At 35.0% G+C, this 6,574-nt stretch overlaps 1 pseudogene; it reads right to left on the bottom strand.

Annotated features, from left to right (window-relative positions):
* Positions 1-1,498: 1,498 nt before the first annotated feature.
* LOC103194625 overlaps positions 1,499-6,574 on the bottom strand; it is a 32,169-nt pseudogene continuing 27,093 nt past the window's right edge.

The following is a 6,574-nucleotide window of genomic DNA, read 5'->3' as shown; positions in this document are numbered from 1 at the left end:
TCCAAAGCAGTAGATTGCCCTTCCGAGGAGTGGCTGATGCGTTTGAACCGCCAGCCTTCTGGTCAGCAGTCAAATGCCTTAGACACTACACCACCAGAGCTACATGCAAATAGTGAATAAAAGGTCTAAATGGTGCAAAAGTCATATAATGAGACAAATCTCTCTAAAGCTCAGGCACCCGATTACTCTCCCAGAAATCTATCAAGGAATAATTCACTGTTTACCTTTCTAGAATTTTCCTATGTAGATAAAGAAAGTGTGTATATGGATTGTATCTTTTTCTTTTCTTTTGCAGATGGAAATATATTAAGCAGATGTTTGTGTAGTTGTGTTATTTGCCAAAAATTATGTATTAGAAATAGTACTTTACAGCTGTATCTTTGATCAGGAGCCTCTGGGACATCCCCTAGCACCCACCACAGTACTATTTCAGTCTTAGGTAAAATGTTCATTGGTACAACAGGACGATGAGAAAGTAATTGAATGTAAGGGACAGTGTTACATTTGTTATATGTGTGTAGCTTTTTTAGAAGTCATTTTAAAAAAATGGTGAGTTCTTTAATTTGATTTTGTTTTTGACAAAGCTATACTAGCACAGAATTTAATGGATCAAATAATTCTGCAAGGTTCATAGCCAGAATCAGCAGTCCTTTTTTTTTTTTTTTTCGTACTTTGCAACTCACACAAATTCCAAGAGGAAATCACTTTCAACTTCCCAAAACTTTTTAGCACTTTCCTATATTATTTATCTTCTTACTTCTACATAACTTGCTTACCTGTCAATTTCTGAGTCAATTTTATATTCTAGCTATTTCCTTTCTACTATACAAGATAATGATTTAGTTTCTTTGAATCCCCTCCTAAAAACATAGGCATGTGTCCCCTCCTCCATCCAAACGATGAATTTATATCATATTTGGCTACGTCAATACTCAGTGTGTGCACCATTATGATTGTGCAAATGTTATTTGCAGAGGAAACAGCTTTATGGTTCAGGATAATCTGAATGTCATAGTTTTTTTTTTTTTTTTTGTGTGTGTGTGTGTACAAGTTTTATTTTTCATGGAGTTAGTAATTGTCTCCTTTTAAACTTTGCTAGATGTCTATGTGCCTATTAGAAATTCATCCCCAAACTCTCAGATATCTAGAAATAGCTTTGCCATACAGTCAAACACACAAGGATATCTATCAGTTTTATATTTTTCTGTTTTGTTTCTGAAGAAATATTTATTCATAAGGTAGATAACATATGCTTATCTAATATACAATTTTACCCCACTGCAGCTAAACCACAACTTCCTGCTCATAGGGTGAAAGGACCTGCTTTATGTGCATACACTTCAGTGCAATTAAAAAATACTGGAGTTATAAATTCTGAACTTCAGAATTTGAAGAGATAATGGTGTTCTATTTTAATAAAGGAAAATTCCTTTGAAAATCATTTGAAGCTTGGATAAAAATTCCATAGGTATATTATTAGATTTTCTCTGTAGAGCCTTCATTCAGATAAGACAAGGGAAGCTTCAATTGGACCTTTTAGAAAAGACATTCCAGCCATCATGATCTCATCAACCAGGAGAATGTTGGTGGCAATCACAATGCAGGAGTGGATAGTTACCCTGTATGCCTACTGCTGCTGCTACCACTGCCTCACCTGTATTAAAGTCTATACTCAAATGTTTACCTGATTCACAGTGTTCTGGTTAAAGTTTTATGAGTCTTTCTTGAAGGTCCAAAACAGAATTCTGAGCAAGAATCATGAGAATAATGAGCAATTCACGAGCAAATGCTAGGATTCCATCTTAGACCCTGACCATTACACTGGGCTTATATTTCATCAGAGATTCTGATAGTGCCACTTCCACTACACCAGCACCTGGTATACACAGCCATCATCAATAGCAGTTTTGACAGCCCTAAAGCTGTCTTATTGTCTCTTTTATTTGAGTAACCTACTGCCATGGAGTCAAATTGGACTCATAGAGGCCCTATAGTACAGAACAGAACTGATTCATAGGGTTTCCAAGACTAAATATTTACAGAAACAAACTGCCTCATCTTTCTCCCATGGAGCACCTAATGGGTTCGAACTGTTGAGCTTTCGGTTAGCACACAATCGCTTTAACCACTGCACCACCAGAGGTCCTTTGATTTGAATAGTTTGTCCCTGTTTGGTTAGTGCCTAAGGCATTTGACTGTTAATCAGAGGCTGGCGGTTCAAACCCACCAGCCACTCCTCGGAAGGAAGGTTGGGCAATCTACTGCCGTAGTGATACTGCCTTGGAAACCCAAGGAGGGGTCATTATGAGTCCAACTCGATGGCAGTGGGTGAATTTGGTTCTTAGACCAGCAATGTGACAGAATAGGGATTGTTACATTTTTCATGCAGGTGAACTTCTCTTTTCCCAATGTTTACTCATAGACATGTTCCGCATGTCCAAAACAGTCAGAATTTAGGTTGTCAAGAGAATTTAGGAATATCTCACCATACGTAAGAGTCAGTCTCTCCACACATCTCCATTTGGCTCTGCTCAGAGCTGTTATGTCTTCTTTTAAAAGAGCATCTAAGGAAAAAAGGGTAAATTCCCTTTGATTAATAACAGAAAAAAAAAATTGAATCACTACAGATTTTTTCCTGTTTCATTATTTTTAACTCTATTTTCAGTAAGTTTTCTTTCAGTTTTTACTAATTTTTAATGAAAAAATACAGACTTCACTTCTGTTTTCTCAAATTCTTTTGACATTGCATGTGAAGATGTATGGATCTTCTATTATTTTCATATTAAGATGCTTATATCAGTTGTAGCTTTGTTTCAACTCTATGACCTCAATAATGAAAAGGACCATAGGCTCATCTTACTTTTTAATGGTTAAAATGTAGTTGATTATAGCTTCTGCAAAGGCATCAGCAAGTGTAACATGAACAGCTCCACTGCACAATTATTGCCTGAAAATTATCTGCATTCCTTTTCTTTTTAGAGACCTTGGATTCTGTGTTTTACACTTTCTTAGTTTATACTTTAATTTTGGGAGCAATGGTTTAGGATCTTCTAAAGAAAGGATGGCACAGAACTGGACAGTGTTTCCTTCTGTTGTACAGAGGGTTGCCATAAATCAAAATTGACTTCATGACACCTAACAACTATAACAACAAAGAAAGGATGGTTGGACATTTTTTTTTTGTTGGAAATTTGGTTATCTCACTGAAAATGAATTTACTTCTTGAAAATGATTTTTTTTCTCCAAATTTTGAAAGCATCTCTCTATTTTATTTCTTTTCCAGTGTTTTTTTTTTTTTTTCCTTTTGGTTGTTGTTTGTTTGTTTATTTTTGCTTTGTTTGGAGAATTCTGAAGCAATTTTGACACTTGATGCATTGTATGTATCCCCATAGTTTCTCTTGAAATATTCAGGATCTTCTATTTGTTTCCAGAATTCTGAGTTTCATTATTATGTGACTTGATTGTGGTCCTCTCTTATTCATTTTGGAAAAAAAAAGAAAACCCTAAAACTATGATGAATCTGAATCTATTCTATTATGTATTCAATAATTGTATTTTCTCATTGTTCTTCCTGTTGCTTTCCAATTTTAGAATACTTCTTATTTGTAAATTAAACCTTGACAATTTGTGAATTTTTTTCTTTTCCCTTAATGTTTCTATTTCTTTGACTTTTCAGTCTTTGGAGATTTGCCCAGTTTTATCTTCTAAACCTTATGTTAAAATTTTTGTTTGTCACCATTTTATTCCCTAAATGTTCAATTTTTTTAACTTCTCTTGTTTGACAGATGCAGTAATTTCACTTTTCTCCCTGAGCATAATACAGTTTTTTTTTTTTTTTTCCTAATTGAATTCAGCCTTCCACATTGTCTCTATTTTCTAAGTTCAATTTTCTTCTCTTTGTTAATTTTGATCTCTTTCTCTCAACTTAGGGACTTTCTTCAAATATCTGGTGATCCATAGCTCTCTTCTTATTTGGTAATGAATCACTAAACACCTAATTGGAAGCACTCTGTGTGTGTACATGTGTGCATGCATGTACATGTGTGTGTCTTTTTTGGTGGAATTCATTGTGGGGCATGAGCTCTGGTGCTGTAGTGCCTAAGACGTTTGACTGCTAACCAGAAGGCTGGTGATTTAAACCCACCAGCCATTCCTCATAAGGAAGACTAGACAATCTACTTCTGGAGTGAGTTGAAATGACTCAAGGGCCATGAGGTTTTTTTTTTTTTTTTTTTTTTTTGGGGGGAGCTGGCTCTATTTACGAACTCCTGTTAGTTTCTTTAAGTATCTCTTCCTAGAATAGTTGTTCTGTAGAGGAACCCTCTAATATTTTTCACAGTAAATATAAGAAGGTATCAAAGTTTCTAGGGCAAGCAGGAGGGAAATGGTATTACCATCATTTAGTATATGGATTTTTATTTAGTCTCAACATCCACTCTGCTGTACCTGGTGTCTCTAAACATAGAGTCGGCCAGTTCTCCCTCCTCAGGGATTAAGCCTTCAGTCCTATCAGGTTGTAGGGGGGATCTAATTTCTTCTTATGAAGGTTTGAGTTTATCAACCTATTCCTTCAACATACATTTACCAAGTGCCTACTATGTTCCAAATACTATTTTAGAGACATCTGTCTGTGAAAGAAACAAAATCCCCTACTCTCTTTGGCACTTTTAAACTCAGCTAAAATCTAATTTTCAGAAATCGCAGGTCTATGTAATTTCTAAACCTTAGCATTTGTAGTGTGAATTAGCTTGCTTTTTATTTATTCCTTTGCATACTATTCCGTTTTTAATTTTTAGTTAGTGAGTTCAGTCAGCAAACATATGCCCGTATCTGTTCCGGTTCCAAAATTGAGTTGCTCCCATTCTTTATGTCTTTCAGAGTTGATTTCATACCCTTTGGTCATTTAATGGGATAGAGTGGGCCACAGAGGGTACTTACTTATACATGTCAAATCTACTACTATTGTTGGAAACACCTGTGAGTAATTTTGCCTGATGAGCCTCAGAAACTGAATGTCTGCCTACCTGTGATATATACTTAGGTAGTCCAATGTCTCGATACAATTAAGAATCTGAACTTTCTGGCTGCTGACAGCCCTTTCTGAAAAGGTCCCAAGGCACAGAATATGCACCTAGTCTGCATTACCGATTTTGCAGTGGCTGTGTCTCAGATAGAAATTCTGTTCTTTTTCTGGTCACATGGCAAAAGGACTCAGATTTCTGATGATGTGTGGTTATTAGAACAATGCCTACCCCTCAACTCTGCCACAGCACCATATGTTTCCTGGAGCGAAGAGGATCTGTAGCATTTCACTCTGTTTATTGGTTAAATCTCCTCACATATTCCTTCCCCTGATCTTGGCAAGCATAAGAATTAGCATATAAGCTTGTGTTTTTTCACTGTTTTGTGTCTATTTATTGTGTGTGTGTCTGTGTGCATACATGTGTGGTGTGTGTGCATGAGCTTTCTTTCTTCTCCCCTGGAACAAGGTCATTAATCCTTCACTAGGTGACTTTAGTATAAATGTTGTTAATTGTCATAGGGTCACTTTTGACTCATGGTGACCCTATGTGAGCAGAGTAAATTGCTCCATAGGTTTTTTGAAAGACTGTGACCTTTCAAAGTAGATCACAAGGTCTATCTTCCAAGCCCTCTGGGTGGGTTCATACCACCTATGTTTCTGCCAGTAGTTGAGCGCTTAACCTTTTGCACCACCAAGGGATTCCTTAGTAGAAACAGATCTAATTATTATTTTCCTTTAATAGCTAGCTGAATGTTATTTGTCATATTTATTTGTGTGGGTTTTCTATGATTAATTAGATAATCAACAATAGAATATCAGATGAATATTTAGTACATGTCTTTTATTTTTTTTTTTAAACAATGTAGCAACATTTCAGTTATGTCAATTTGTCTATGAAACAAACCCCAGGGAATGATGTTGCTGAATCATACTTATGAACATTTAAAAATATAAAATACATTTTAATAATTAAGAAAACTATAATCTTAATTTAATACAATAATCAAGAATATTGTACGATTTTAAAAATAGTATATATCATTTAGGAGCCAACAATTAAAATACCAAAAAATTCCTTAGAGAATCAGCTAACACCTCATTTCCTGATCAAAGAGAGCAAAAGGCAGAACAGTTGAGTTACTCATATCAAGTAACAGAGTTGGGGATTGGAAGATCTTATCTTGGAATTTATACATTGTAATTCATAATCCAGTGTGTATTCCAGGTAACTTTTTTTTTTTTTTGCTTATTATAGCAAACTGATTAAGAGCACGGATTCTGGAACAAGATTTTCTAAGTTGAAATCCCATTTGTAAGTTATCTAGAACAGATTATATGTCTTTAGAAATCTTTATTAGAATAAAAGATGTATCATGATAGTACTTAAATAGGGTTATAGCAACTCAAAGTAAAATATTTGGCATAGTCCAAGACACATAGTTATTGCTAACTGAATGTAAGCTATTATTAAATGACAGTAATTCTCTCTCTTTCTCTCTCTCTCTCTCCCTGTCTCTCTCTCTCTATGTATATATATATATATATATATAT

The sequence above is a fragment of the Orycteropus afer genome, unplaced genomic scaffold (assembly GCF_000298275.1).
Source record: "Orycteropus afer afer isolate SDZICR_OR568_19922 unplaced genomic scaffold, OryAfe1.0 scaffold00046, whole genome shotgun sequence".
Lineage (NCBI taxonomy): Eukaryota > Metazoa > Chordata > Mammalia > Tubulidentata > Orycteropodidae > Orycteropus > Orycteropus afer.
This window is presented reverse-complemented; position numbering and strand designations above follow the sequence as displayed.